General features: G+C 34.7%; 1 protein-coding gene across 1 annotated transcript in view; it reads right to left on the bottom strand.

The window, feature by feature from the left end:
• Nucleotides 1-16,294, bottom strand: part of CSRNP3 (cysteine and serine rich nuclear protein 3) — a 217,838-nt gene that overhangs the window by 113,505 nt on the left and 88,039 nt on the right. The gene's annotated exons all lie outside the window — the stretch shown is intronic.

Genomic DNA, 16,294 nt, shown 5'->3' with positions numbered 1-16,294 from the left:
TATAAACGAAGTAGATGATTAATTTATCTTTTCAAAGGATGACACATTCCTAGAACAGCAGACTTAAAGGAACAATGCAGATTTCAATTTAAGTTCTAAAGGACATATGGTTTTTATTAATTTTTTAAATTGTAGTATCTTATTTTAGACCACTTACCTCAATAAAACATATGATTTACCTTATCTGATTTCCATGTTAACAAGTAGTTTCAGGGAAAACTATTCAACATTTACAGGAATTTTCCACTGCACAAATGTTACATTAATATACATATATACAAATATGTGTGTGTATGTGTGTGTAGTCAGATTGTCTTTCTAAAAATATTTTTAAATATATAAAATTATTTCTCCAAAACTGAAAATGGATTGTGGATTTCCAAATAAAGAACTATTTAGTTATTGGAATTTATTTTAAAAAATCGATTTCTTATCTCTTTAATGACTAAATTAAAATGATGTTTGAAAGCTTGTTACTTTTAAGTCTCAGTGAAAATCTTATGACAAATACATGCAAAGTGCAACAAAGAGCACACACAGAAGGAAAAGTCAGAAGCACCAAAAATACAGATGAGAAAATAAATTTTCTGAATAGTTAGATATATAGTAATTTAATGGTACTTATAAATAATTCAGTAATTAAAAAGTGAATGTACATATACATGTATATATATTTCCTTAAGCCTTCCATTAGTAAGAAATTCTTTTGGGGCAAAAAATATTATAATTCAAAATTTTTTGTGTGTCAATGGAAAGTTTTAAAAACAATTTAAAACCAGAATAGGCAAGTATGGTTAAGTAGCTTAGCTTTTAAATACAATGAGTTAATCTTTCTTTATAATATTATTTGCAGGGTTAGCATTGATTTACAATGTTTATGACTTAAATAAATACCTTTTGATGGGTTTTTCTTAACATTGAAAGAAATATTCAGATATGTTTTAGATACCATCATTTTAATACATTTGTCCCCAAATGTTCATGTTCATTTTTAGCACAGCATTAGAGCTATGCTAAAGCTGCAAAACCTTGGGGCATTAAAAGAAAAGGGAAAACAAAGTGTTTCTGGTTTATAGTATACTTCTGGGTTCTTAAGATATGTACATCCTAGTTAATGTATTTGATCATGTCACCCATGCTAATGTACAAGGAAGTAAACAAAAGGCAGCCATTTTTTTCTTACTGCATCACTTCAAAAACAGTGAAATAAAATGGTTGCCCAATGGAAGGAAAGAAACAGCAGAAAACTAAGTTACTTGTAAGTTTTTAGAAAGTGGGAGTGGGAGAACAAGAGTTGGGAAATCGGGAAAAAAATCCACATACATGTGAAATTTGTGTGTATATATGCAAAGGAATAATGTAACAATAAGAAGGAACTATAAATAAATACAAGGAATATGAAAGTAGCTAGCAATTAAAACAAATTACCGGTAAAATTGGGAGTCTCCAATGGGAAGTCTACAGTGTATGGTATTAAATATAAGAACCTGACAATTTATTCATGTTGAAAAAGATATTTAGAGGTAGATATCAGAACTAGAAAGAGATAGAATGAATCACGGGATGGTAATAATCTCTCCAGGTCAGCTATTGTCATAGATGACCTTGGTGAATTATTTCAGCATCTTATGCCTTAGTTTTCAAGACTGCACACCGGGAACAGAAAAGTCTTTAGAAAGTATGTCATGGAAACCTATAGCAATAATTTGTACTTCAATTCCTTAAATTGGCTTTAACCAAGTATTGTCAACTAATATTAATAAAATGGAAAGATATGATATAAAATCTAATGATTGCTTTAAAAACTTTTTAAATAAATTATTCTAACTACACAGACAAACAAGTATAACAAGTAGATAGGACTTTTGGAAGTAAGAGGTGATTTTTTTTCTAATACATGCAGAAAAAATATAATTAAATTTAGGAAGTACTATAATTTGAAATCTCATAAAATTGCCTCAGGAGAAAAACAAATTACAAAATATGCCCATTCTTCTAATCAAAACTCTGGAATCAGTGAGATGGCAAGAGGATAGTCCCAGAGATTCTCAAATTACACAAAGAACAATGGTGGCTCGGCTTATAAAACAATTTTATGGGCCAAGAATTTTTTAAATATGAAATTAACAAAGAAACACAAGATCATAGCTTTAAGAAGCAAATTCCATCCAAGATTAAAAGGATGTTTTAAAATACTTTGCCATATTAAAAGCTGTGAATTGGAAAAAAATTATGTCAACTCTTACAATTGACTCTTTATTAGCTTCTTTTTTCTCTAAAGACAAATAGGCCTCATAGAATTCTTTTATTTACTCCCCTTTCCTACAAAATAAACAAACCTTATCAGAAGTAATGCAAAATATTTGTTATCCAGTTCTTGCAGTAATTTAGACATGAACTTATGCTAACTGGATGATCTCTTGAACATTCTACTGCATGAAGAAAGATTTACTAACACCATCACCTGTGTTTCCTGGAACCATATTAACTGCTATACATACCAGTTGCTACTATTGGATTCACCCTTGATGAGGCTGGATTTTCTTGCTCTATTTTCTGCTCCTTCACAACACATTCAGAGAAGTCAATAAATTAGCTACGTCAACCTCAAAATCCAGGACTAATTCAATTCAATTGAACAAACATTTATTGAGAGGATACCGTGTATCAAGCTCTGAGACAGTTGCTAGGGATATAAAAATGAAATATACACTGTTCTCAAGAACATCATAATCTCTTTAGCTTAAAATTTAAAAAATGTGCTGAGCATGTTATACGAAAGTGTTAAATGGTACTTTTTCAAAAGTTTGTATATTTTATTGAGTATATATTTTATGTATATACTTATTTATTTTCAATATATCTGCTAAAATCAGAAAAATCCTTTTTGTAATTAAAAATAATTTATCAAATGTCAAATTGTAATGTATCCTGTTAGTTTTGGATATTATAATTTAGAAGAGACAAAACTTCTCTTCATAGTAAAATATTTTAAATAGAATAAAAATAATGGCAACAAATTCTTTGCAATTCTTTCCAGCAAGAAGTAAAGTCTGATTCCCTCCACCTTTATCCTTAGTTGGTCTGAGTTACTTGCTTAGCCAGTAGAGGCTGCAGCAGTGATGCTCTGGAAAGTCCAAGTCTAGGTCCTAAGAAACCCTGTGGCTTCCACTTGAGCCTCTTGAAACACTCGGTCCAAGAACTCTGAGCTGCCATGTAAGAGGATTCACTGCCCTGAGGCTGTCATGATGGAGAAGCCACATACGGGCACTCTGGGAGAAAAGGGAGTTCCTAGTAGTAAGTGGTACTTTGGGAAAAGCCCAGAAATAAAGGCAAGAGCTTTACTAACTATAATAAGAGGGACTTTGAAGAGACTTGGGTGACAGGAGATTTAGGCATGTATTGGGATTTTGAAGGAGGATGTCTGGTGCTCTCTCTTAGATCCCTCTGAAGCTGAGGGTGAGAAGATGTTTGCAACATGCAGGACATTGTAAAGTCACCAGGGGATAAGATAAGAGGTATGGGCAAAGCAATGAGTAAAGAAGACAATTTTGACAGTTGAGGAGGGGCTAGCCTGGTGGAGCACTGGGGTAGCAGCTGGGATCTGATAAAGAATCAGGGAGAAACAATGGGGGCATGAAATAAAGGCGGTGACAGAGGAAGGAGAAGAAAGGAATCCATCAGTGAGAATGATGAAATATTTAAAATTGTTTAGATAAACTGGTCTCTGATTTTATTGATAGCCTTAAAAGTCAATGATTCAATGATTAAGCTGCCAATTAGATCCAAAAGAGCATTAATTAAAGTAGTTTCATTACACAGATTCAGTAATTTCACAGGTATTTTTATTTGTATTTGCCTCAGTTGGTTAACTTTCTAGCACTGTGAAAAATTATTAGTATCAAACATTGTTAATGTTATGTTTGGGAGGCTGAGAATAACTGTAAAACAATAGGATCTCACTTAAATAAAGTACGCAGTGGATACTGTTTATATTTTTTTCTTGTGTCTGATTTCTAATTTAGGAAAAAAATGTGGAAAAGACACATATGTTTTAGTTATGCAAAGATAAAAAACAGATAATTTTGGATAATGCAAACTAAGACTTAAAACACACACACACACATACATACACACACACGCCACCATTACCTATTGAAGTAAACAAGCCTACTGGAGTTTTATCCTTTCGATTTTTCATTCTATTTGGATATTAGACTACCAAAGCAGCAGATGTTAGCTTAAGTGGTCAGTGAATGGCCATTCAGAATGTTGCAGGTTAAGTGGTAAGGATAGCTCTATAATTGCTGCTACTGCATCTACAATATGTACATAAATCATTTGAACATGGCCGTAAAGAAGTCTTTATACAAAGTGACAGAGAGAAGAAAGTATCCAGATTTTTTCCTCACCCTTAAGTCTCTATCATTACAAAGGCATTAGAAAACAGCATTTATCGAGAGAAAAGAATAAATGAAGCGAACCTTCTCTCAGAGAATACGAAAGATACATTTATTTCTTAGTGACCATAAATGTTGACTGTAATGATTTCTTCTTATGCTGAATTAGATGTCTAAACTGTGACAAAATAAAACATGGAGTAAAATAGCATACGCTAAAGTGAAATATGAACGGAGCAGGTTTAAAAAAAAATAGGATTGATGGAAAACCCATCAGTCCTATTATTGGTTGCACCATAAGCAAAAGGGTTATGACACTGCTTTTGGGGTCAAGGCATAAGACAAATAGTTTTATATATTTTATTTCACCAATACAAATCCACAAATACTTGGCTAATAGAATGAGCATACTTTTATTTGTATCACAGAGACTTACAGAAACAACTTTGGCATATTATTCATCTGGGTTCATTTATTGATTTATGCATTAATTCATACATTTATCCATTTTACATTCACTGAGTTCTATAGTCTTGGAACGAAGTTCATTGTTCTGATATGTTAGGGAGATTGCAGTCTGCAAGCTAAGTGCCTCTTCATCTAGAGGCAAGAGCAGATAAAAAGAGATGTTACAGCATAATGAAATGAGTTCTATAATTGAAGAATATATAAGAATATACAGCCTGGGCAACGCAGTGAGCCCCTGTCTTTAAAAAAAGAAATTAAAAATTAGTTGGATGTGGTGGTGTGCACAATACTATCTAAAAATAGCTAATAGTTATCAAGAATTTACAAAATCCAAAGGGCTCTGCATGTATTAATTAACTCATATAACTGTCACAACAAGCCTATGAAGTAGCTACTTTTACTATCTCTAATTTACAGATGAAACCATTGAGGCATCACGCGATAGAGACTGTAATCCAACCCAGGTAGTGTGGTTTTAACCCAGTATGGCTCTACTGTGACATCTTATCTAAGGTAGTCATGGTGGGCTTTGCAGCAGAGGTGACATGGGAAATAAATCTTCAGGAATGAGTAGGAGTTCTTTTACGGAATATAAGGGTATTCTAGGCAGAAGGGCTAGAATGTACACAGATAATGAGGCATGACTAATGTCTGTGTGAAGGAAACTAAAAATCACTCTGAAAATGCTAAGATTTTTTTTATCTCGATAGGACTGTGCATTTGTAATGCCGGGATGTTTGAAATGCATCTTAGAGTCTGTCTGTAGTCATACAAGGTATTTGACTGGTTTGATTACAACTGAGTTTTATTAAATAACTAAGGAGATTCTTAAAAGAATGAATTTGACAGAGGGTTTGGAAGAAGGGAGATTCATAGATTCTGTCTATGAACCCAGATAGACAATTCTGTCTGTCACAGTTAACTTTTAAAAGCACGGAATTTCCCTCAGTGGCCTGATTAAAGGTTAAGAAAGAACAAAGAGTGGTTACTTTGTTTACAATAAAACTTCAAATCTTGAAGACCATAAGTTGTAATACTCACGTAAGAAAACTATATAAAAGTATTCTGTGCAGATTAAACTCATGCTCCTGATCAGGAAATCCACCTCCATGCTTTCTATTAATCATACAACATGAATAAATACAAGAAATAAATTAGATTTCTCCTTTAGGCAAATGTTTTAATGAGCTTAATTCCATGGCTTGCTATTAATGCTAGTGACTGGCTTCTTTGATATGAGGCATGCATTTTCTTTCTTGTTCATATAGTCAGCTTCCTATTTAGTATTCATTATTCATGTCTATTTTTATCAAAGAGCACTATTACATGAAACCATGATCCAAACATATTTGGCTCTGTTTTTTATTTTTGGAAGGAAGGAAATTATACAGCCTTCTTACACTGGGGTATGACTGCTATATACACATGTTGTTATAGTACACATGTGTTCGTTCATATTAGAAGGTAGTGGTATTTAATCCTCGTGGTCTTGCTAAAGGACAGATATTCTTTTCACACCTTTATTAGTTTAGAACATCAACATTTCATTCAAGAAAAGCACTTAGCCTTGTAAACAAACTAGTAAAAACAAGTTATTTTGATAACAGTCTTAATAAACTCTACTTACATATTCTAAGAATTTCTTATGTGAATAGCCGACTATGTGGTATTAAGAACAGAGAGGAGTGTAAACACATTTTATTGGAATATTATGCCCCCTGATAACTTTAGCTGACAACCATGGATACTACAGCAACTGTTACTCTTTGTAGGCCATAGCATGATTTGGATCTTTGCCTTTTTAATTACTGATGATTATCTATGGAACATTCAATTATGATAGCCGAGACAAAATTGGGCATTATACTGCTACTGTTTCCCAGTCACTCACAGTGAGGTGCTTGAAAGTTGTCTCTATATATTCATTACATCATATTTATACAATATTTATTTGCCCTAGGAAGCCTATGGCTACATCACTCCAATTTACTATATTCTGTGGCTACTGTGGAACCAGGTAGCAACAAGAAGAATGCAACTTTTACATATAAAAAAATTTTAAGGAACCACATTCATAATAATTAAAGCTTTAAATCACCCAAATATATTTAATTATATTTATATATATAGTAGGATATATACACATTTACTAATATAGTAGGATATCAGATAGTGATTAAAATCAGTCATTATGATTTTGTAAAAACAATAAGAATGTTTACAAAATAATAATCAGTGAAAAACTTGGCCAGAAATACAAACAAATATGATGATAACTAATAGCTATAGAAGAAGACTAGGGACAAATATAAAAAAAATTAAGAGATTGTCAGCCAGTATAAAACAATATGCACACTGTGATCTCAGTGTTTTAAATATACACGAATGTAAAATAATAGAAAAAATATAATCAAAATGATAAAATCTCTTAGAATTATATAATAGGTCCATTTAATTTTCTACTTTGGTTTTTTCTATATTCTCCATCTTTCTGTTATTAATATAATGCCAAATTTAATATTAGAATTGTTACTGTAATGGAATTAGTTATAATAAACATTATTTTAATCAGAAGAAAAGCATTTTTTTAAAGGAATACCGTTTAAATAATTGCAACTGCTGTTATGTTTAAGCTTTTAGATATCAAGGAAATTGATCTTTGCTACTACTCTCCACCCTGAGGCTGAATTTGAAACTTGATGCCATGCTAGGATCCCTAAAGACTTGATTGCTTTGATTGAGGAACAGATTTCTTTGAAAATTTTCTTTAAGAAATCACACACTATGGTGCTCTTCTAAATTTGCTTCCCAGGTACTGCAAGGGGGTTCACATAACTGTTTCCATTCTTTCCCTAGGTGGCGATAGATCAAAAGGGGTGATTACAAGTGGCACATTTAGGTGTCAGGGAGTGACACTACAGAGCCAGCTGCCAAACCCTGCATCATGATGAATTAGTTTACTTGTCTGGGGGAGTGGGGGAGATTTTATTTTCACGAAAAATTACAAGGGCACTACAGGGATGTGGTACTTGTTTAAGTTGGAGGAAGATCTTCAGAAGCTACAAAAATTTGTAGCTGGGCATTATGCAGTTTCATGTGAAATTTAACAGCAGACACATCAGAGAAGGCCTGTGGCACATGCATCTAATTGGAAAAATATTAGTGTCTTTATACTACGTCTCTGTTATACTCTGAGGGTGCCTGGAAGACAAAAGTCCAGCAGCTGAACTCATGCTTTCTTGCTATCCCAGAGAGACCTGGTGCTGAAGTTTTCTGAACCTAAGCATATTGTCATTGAATTTTGTTATGGTTATTAATTGTGATAAAAGAAAAACTTCAGCCAAATTAAATTTAAAGGAGTGTAAGTGAGCAATGAACGATTCACGAATTGGGCAGCCCCCAGAATCACAGCAGATTCACAGAGACTCCAGAGCAGCCACGTAGTGGGAGAAGATTTATAGACAAAAAAAGGGAGATGAGGTACAGAAACAGCTGGGTTGGTTACAGGTTGATGTTTACCTTATTTGAACACAGTTTGAACACTTAGCAGTCTATGAGTGGTTGAAGTATGACCACTGGGTTGCCCAAGACTCAGTTATCATTACAGGTGCACACTCCTAAGTTAGGTTTTCAATTTTGTCTGACTATTAAGCTAGGTTACAGTCCATCCACTCCTCCACCAGGATTCAAATATATAAGTACGGAGTCTTTCTCAGGCCATATTTACTTTGCTTTCACAATTGTGTACTAAAAGAGAACCAGTCCTCACGTAGTGTTTCCCAGGCAACAATTTGAGAGGTAGCTTTTAATTTGTATTGCCCAATAAATCTTTGGCTGCAAATGGGAGGCTCTGGTATAGAAGCACATTTTCAGTCTATAGCACAGCAGTAATGTGAATATCATCCTCTGACTTCTCACAATCTCTTCTTTCCTTCATCGAGTTAACTCTCCCACCCTCTTGAAGGCTCAGCTCTAAAGGGCCCCCACTTTGGAGCCTCTTCCCATATCCTTTAACATGGAGTGAAAAAACTTGTCCCTTTCTCTCTCTTTCATATCTCTTTATTACTCTACTATAAATTTTATAACACTGTGCCTTATTAATGTGTTTGTATTTCTTGAAAGATATTAATAAACTGCAATCTCAAGAACAAAGGCCTTGTCTTATTCGTATCTGTATCTTTAGAGTCCACCACAGACCTTACCATGAGAAACACTCAACACTATTGAACAAGTGTTTGTGAAAGTGCTTTTAGAATATAGACATAAAGTGGACACGAGCTTTGAGACAGCTATCTTTAGAATGTGCTGGTAAGATTCAAATTGCTCAGAGGACAGAATTATTGTTTAACATTTACTTCCAGTTTGTGTTTTTCCAGCTTGTCTAAATGAACCAGATGAAAATCTGGAGATACTGCATATACTTTTACTCCCCCAACAACAGGGTTATGAGAATTGGATCAGACAAAATGTCTTGCATTTTTCCCCCAGTTGCAGCTGTTCCACAGCTGGTAACACATTTTCAGCCTTGTTAAAAATTTATCCTACTGATAAAACTTCTTGGGCCCTTCTCTCAAGCACCAATCATCATTATCATCCCCATTGTCAATGACTTTTCTCCTTTCCCTCTTTTTCTTTCAAATGCAGAAGAGATGTGCTTCAACCTGCCTCCACGTCTGTCCAAGACCAGTTCTGTGATTTTGCACACAGTTATCTAACATAGCCTCTTTGGAGTCACAGGTAGATTTCTTTTAAAATAGTGATACTTGTACATCAGGGGATGTTCAGGCTTTGCTAACAGCCCTTTGTAAACATTTTTACATTTTGAATCAACACATCAGCAAACATATAATACTACTTCTGTCAACAAAAGCTTTCTGTCAACTCATGGCATGAGTTAAATAAAAAATGAAGTTAGAATAAAATGTTCATGTGTTAATTAATATTACATATAAACTGGCTTTTCATGTATATTCATTCAGAATTAATTTCACTGGACTTTATTAGTATTTAACGTAAGAAATACTTATTGAGACATTGATTAATAATGAGAATCCCTCCCTGCCCATCCCAGTTAAACCTACAACAAACAGACCAGAAAGAAAAAGGTTTACAAAATAGAAATTCCTTACCGGTTTTTTTGTCTCTCACAACTGTCTATCTTTTCCATTTAAGAGAAAGAACATACTGTGGGTAGCAAATATTAAAATTTAAGCTTGCTGTGGATAATTTTCTAAGACAAAAGAAATTACGGTGTGGACTGTGTTGCAGCAATTTTGTAAACATTGGCATTAAATTCTCTGAAGAGAGAGTAAATGTAATATTTGTAGAGAGAATACAATCCAAATTAACAGTCCATTTTGGATTCAGTGAATAAGCTGCCAACATTAAAATGACTTTTTGTGGAATATCAAGAAACCAGAACAAATAGAAGAATCATTACTGAATTGAAAAAGTAAGAAATTACTCTTGAAGAAGAGGAAAAAAAAAAATCAACCATTCTCGCGTTTTGAGCTCAATTTCATACGGTCTTTTAGGGGGGTTGTGTGTCCTAACTTGAATATATTCAACCTTGGATGGACTCAAATTTTCTCCTAAGAAGTTGTAAACATTTGCTTTCATGTTTAGGTAGACATGAAAGGTAGAAAGACCACTTACTTGTAACTTTATCCAGTTTTACTGATGACAAATGTAAGGCATAAAGATTTCGAGTGGCTGCTTTCCTAGTTTAGACTAATGCTCTTTTCAACTCAAATATTCTGACTTTTTATTATTTAACTGCAGAAAAATTTAAATTTTATTCAAAGGCAGAATTTGACAAGTAGTAGTCCTTACTAACTAATCTAAGGAATTAAAGTATTTCCTTTTGTATGTAAGACAGGTAGTATTTAAAGGCATGTCTTCTGGCCCTAAATCCACTATGCAGAAGTGGACAGCTATCACTAAATATAAAAGTAATAGCATTTTTTGCTTCTCAAATGTAAGCTCCAGTGAGCCAAATCACATCATGAACACTAGTGAAACAAACAGTTTAAAGCGATTAAAGACACACCACTAAAAGATCAGATCTGCAAGCCAAGTACATAAACGGAAAAAGTCTGGTTTACCATAAGGATCTGCACTTCATATCTGATTGAGCAGTTAACAAAATTATACATAGATATTTTGAGCTTTGCTTTTAGATAGTACACCTGATTGCTGAATTGCTTCGCTTCCTACCTAAAACAGAATGATTTGAACAACTCAAACTCCATTTGATAGCAAATGCTACAAAACTGCAGTTATGCTTCCTGTGGTTTAGGTGGACACTATCAGAGTAGATAGGATGGCTGTAGGGAATAGAGAGACTCATTCAGTGGGAACCAGATAGCTTACGAGTGGAGAGAAAAGGTAGTGTAAAGCTTGGCTTAGCTACAGAGTATCATGACAGAAGAGGATGCAGGAAAAGAGAAAGATGGATGAATAAGGATTGTTCGTGAGAGTTATAAAAGTTGTGGTTGAGGTGATTACTAGCAAAAGGTAGTAACTACTCAGTTCTCTTCCTCCACAGGCTAGTGACATGGGTAATTTTCAAAAGGGCTTTACAAAAGTCACTGAGCAATTTCTTCTGCTTCTAGAGATGGCTATATCTATACTATTTACGTTGATATTCCCATTCAATAAACATTTCCACCATATAACTAGGGGAAAATTTCCTGGTAAAATAACAAGAACATTTCCTAAGGAAAGCAATAGAATCTAATCGTAATCTTTGTCTTTGGATAAGGAGGAGTACAAAATGATCTGTTAGTTTAAGAAAAATATAACCTCATGCCTGTAATCCTAGCACTTTGGGAGGCCGAGGAGGGTGGATCAGGAGGTCAGGAGATCGAGACCATCCTGGCTAACACGGTGAAACCCTGTCTCTACTAAAAATACAAAAAATTAGCAGGGAGTGGTGGTGGGTGCCTGTAGTCCCAGCTACTTGGGACGCTGAGGCAGGAGAATGGTGTGAACCCGGGAGGCAGAGCTTGCAGTGAGCCAAGATCGCGCCACTGCACTCCAGCCTGGGTGACAGAGCGAGACTCCATCTCAAAAAAAAAAAAAAAAAAAATTGCATTCAGAGTGATTTCATAATATGAGACAAATAGAATAGGAAGATACTTAAAGTGCACAATACATTTAATATTTGTTTTTATAGATCTCTTGTTTTAATTGTATTATTTTATATTCTAACGTGTCAAAGCTAAATGGTAACAATAGAGCCTGATTTTCCTCATTAGTACCACTATTAGTTTCATCACACATCCCTTTTCTTTTATTTACTTGTGAATGACTCTGGGACTCCTTGCATAAAGTCTATTAATAAATTATTTTTTGTTTATTTTTTTTAAAATGTCAATTTCCCAGCATTTATCTTGGTCTAGTATATTTAAAGGTTTACCAGTTAGAAAGCTAAAAATTAAGATAGTAAAAAGCTTGTTCAACTGAAGACCATATCTTATTTCACTTAGCCTTTATCTATGAGGAGTATTATACCATGCAGAACAAGTGATCTTAGAGGGGACACTTTCATCAGTAGAGATCAATAGTTGACAGACTGTATTATTTGTATGTTTCACCTTCATGGACCAGGCTCTTTTTCTAGTACCAGAGAGATTTATTAATAAAAGGAGCAAAGTACCAGATAACCAAAATTTTGAATATAATGAAAACAGTCAGAAGAAATAAAAACTCCTATATTCCAATTTTTATATGATTAACAGGCAAAGTAATTTGCTTTTTTTCTTCTTTGCACATTTCTCTCTCTGTCTCTCTCTGTCTCTCTCTCTCTCTCTCTCTCAGTAGTCTCTGACACATCACGTTATTGAAGCCTATGCTGCACTCTAGTCTATGCTGTACCATAGATGATTTAGATGAGTTTGTAGATTTGGTTAGTTGGGTACTATACCACTGTCATCAGTCACAATAGAGTATCCCTTTCAGCAACCTATGCCTGTTAGAAGATTAATAATGAGAATAATCATGGCAAGATGAATGTCATTATAGGTCACCACTTGCACAGCTCCCTTTAGAGATGCAAAGATTGATTGTGGGGAACTAAAGAACATTAGATAACTGAGTGCTGGCAAAATTAATTTTCCCATTTACAATCAATTGAGTAGTAGGTAAAATCATTGACACTTTCACATGCATGCTGTTTAATTTTTTTTAATTTGTAATTATCATGGCTACATAGGAAACAAGAGGGATCTGGTGATTTGACTAATCAGAGTAAATGTGTATATTCATGTAAATGTGTGTGTGTATGTGTGTGTGTGTGTGTGTGTGTGTCTTACAAACTCTTTTATTATCTTAACCTGAATATTTTCCCCTTGTTTAATAATGGAATGATGGATTTCTTTTCTACAAATGATTTTTAAATGTAAATAGCAACTTAAATGATACAGATATGGTCCTCCCTGAAGGCAGAGAAAATTGCTCACTAACTTATGTAAAACCTTTGAAAATCTACATGCCACGATAAAAGGTAAACCCCAAGCAGGTCATGTGGACTGCTCTTGTGCTTTCAGATAACCCTTCATCAGCAATTATACATTTAAATTATTTTAAGATCCAGGCTGGCAGTATATTTGTATGAGCAGGTATAAGACATCAGCAACTGTGACAATGGCAGTGAATGAGTAGAGTATACCCAAGGACATTAATATTCAGACTCTTAAAATCCACCATGCTGGCCAAATAAAATAACCAAATGTTGCCATATTCTCTACTGTACAATAGGTTTTTTTTCCCCTCCTTAATTTTTCAACTCTCCCTGTGGTCCTGATTTTCTTTTTACATTGTTAGTGGCTTTTTAAAAATCTGCGTGAATACCTTATCTTTGTATAATATTTATTCTCAAAATTCCCTTAGTAATTTATGGTACTATTCAGGTTGAAAAAAGGGAAAAATGGCCAATATTAATAAGAATATTAACTCTCTCTAACAATATTGACTCCATTTAGCAAAGTGAAAATTAACTAAGAAACCGGATTCCATTTTCTTCACACCTCTAAACATAACCTCAAACTTTAATAAATGCAGGCTACATAGTAAGAGAATTAAATCCAAGCCCCTAAGGGCAGAGGTTTCTAGGAATGTGCTTATAATAGAGTTTCACCTGGGATTCAATTAAATATTTAGTGAGAATGGCTGAAAGGAAGGCGCTGTGCTGAAAGCTGTGGGGGAGGCAGAGATGAATACGACACAGTTTTTGTCCTCTAAAATGTCATGATCAATGGCAGCCAACACATTTAACTTAGAGTCTGGGGTATATATGGTTGTGGGGGAGCTCCCTCCTCTTTCTCCTCCAGCATCAACAAACTGGTCTATATTTGCACAGTCCTATCATCCTTTCCCCCAGTTTTACAAGATGAAGTATCCTTTTATTCTTTTCAAGGCCAATCTTTCCTTATGTGCCCTTGATCTCATTTTCTCCCTCTCTCTAATTCACTCTCCCTCTTTCTTCACCGATATGATACTATAAACCAGGGGTCAACAAGTTTATTCTGTAAAAAGCCACACAGTAAATATTTTAGGCTTTTGCAAAACATATGGTTGCCGTCACAACTACTCAACTCTGTTGTTTTAATGCGAAAGCAGCTGTAGATAAACAAATATATAAATGTACGTAAACAAATGAATGTGACTGTGTTCCAATAAAACTTTATATGTAGACATTAAAATTTGAATTTAATAACATTTTCATGTATCATGAAGTGTTCTTTTCTTTCTTTTTTTCAATCACTTAAAAATGTAAAACCACTCTTTGAAGGCCACATACAAACAAGTAGTGAGGCAGATTTGTACCACAGGCCACAGTTTGCTGACCCTTGCTATACAAGATTGCCACTTTTGCCACCTTTCCTTTTCGACTTCCCCTCAGCCTATAATCACACCGAGGAGAATATTAAAAATATTTAACAATGACTCTGGTTTCTAACCAATCCAAATAGATAAGTTAGTCAATTAGAGCTGGTACCAGCTGTAAACAACTATTGGGTAATTTCAGTGTGTTCAGGCTAACTATCAGTTCAGATCACACCCTCTCATTTTATTCAAAAGCCAAAACAAGAGAAGCTCTTCTTGCATTGCTCTATTGATATTTTTCCACCCTCATTTTATGTCCAATATTTTTGAGAATTATTCTAATTTCTCATCTCTCATTCAGATTCAATGAATCTGCTCCCACCGATCTTTTAAAACCGATCTTTTCAGTACAGATATTCTTTTTCTTATTTTTCTCAGACATTTGGAAATGTTCTATTTTTGTCACTCACGTTAAATTCTCCTAGTTTTCTTCCACCTCTCTGACTTTCGATTCTTGGTTGCCATGCAGGTCCCTCTTCATCCAACCTTCTCTCCTGCAACCATTCCCACTTGGAGGTCCCCGGAGTTCTTGACCCACTACTTCCGGCTCCCTTTCTGTTTGCCTTGGCAATCTAATCCATTCTCAGGGTTTGATTTTTTTTTTTTTTTTTTTTTTGGTAGATGACCTCCATATCTACGTCTCTAGTCTTGACATCTCTTTAGACCTTCAAACTTGTTTCACCACTTGGATTTGCCTCAGAAATCACAAAGTCAGTGTGTCAAACAGTGAACCTATAGTCAATGCCATCAAACATCCCTTTCCTCTTGCATCTCATACCTTGGTCCAATAACACTATCCCAGTTGCTGAATCCAAGAAACCTGGAATTACCCTCAATACTTTCCTTTCCTACCCCTAATTTGACTTATTTAGTCACTGATAATCACTGACTTTTCCTCCAAATGTTTCTCAGTTCTGCACCTTCAGCAGCATCCCTGCTACTGCTGTCTTCTCCTAAAGAGACCATGGCACTGGTCTAGTCACTGGTCCCCCTTTTCACAGTGTTACCAGGTAGGCAATCTAAAACACAAATCTAAACCAAGGAACTCCCCTGCTAAACTCCTGAGGGACACACTGTGAAGATACTAGGCATGGCACCAAGTCCCTCCACCATCTGGACTCCACTTCCTGTCTCAGTCTTATCTTTGATCATATCCTATGTTGCTTTTTATTCCCCAATAATAGAAACTGAACATAAAATGCAACCTTATGCCTCCACGACATTGCACATGCTATTCCTAATATCTAAAATAGCTCCTCTTCTCTTTATCTGACTAATGCCTACTCACATATTAAGACTCAGCCTCTGAATTCACAAAACTGGGATAGGAGCCTTTTGTCATTGTTTCCATTTTATTTGCCCAATTGTATTGAAAGTGGTCCTTCTCTCCTGTGTAACCATCTCAGTTTCACTATCAATGAGTAGGTAAAGTATGGTAGGTTAGTCATTGACTACCCAGCTCCTACTCTAATATCTGGCAAACAAGCCCCAAAGAAGAGGCTGAATGACTTGGCAAGCCATTTAGAGGCCTCTAGGAG

Source organism: Theropithecus gelada, chromosome 12 (genome assembly GCF_003255815.1).
Source record: "Theropithecus gelada isolate Dixy chromosome 12, Tgel_1.0, whole genome shotgun sequence".
NCBI classification, from domain to species: Eukaryota; Metazoa; Chordata; class Mammalia; order Primates; family Cercopithecidae; genus Theropithecus; species Theropithecus gelada.
This window is presented reverse-complemented; position numbering and strand designations above follow the sequence as displayed.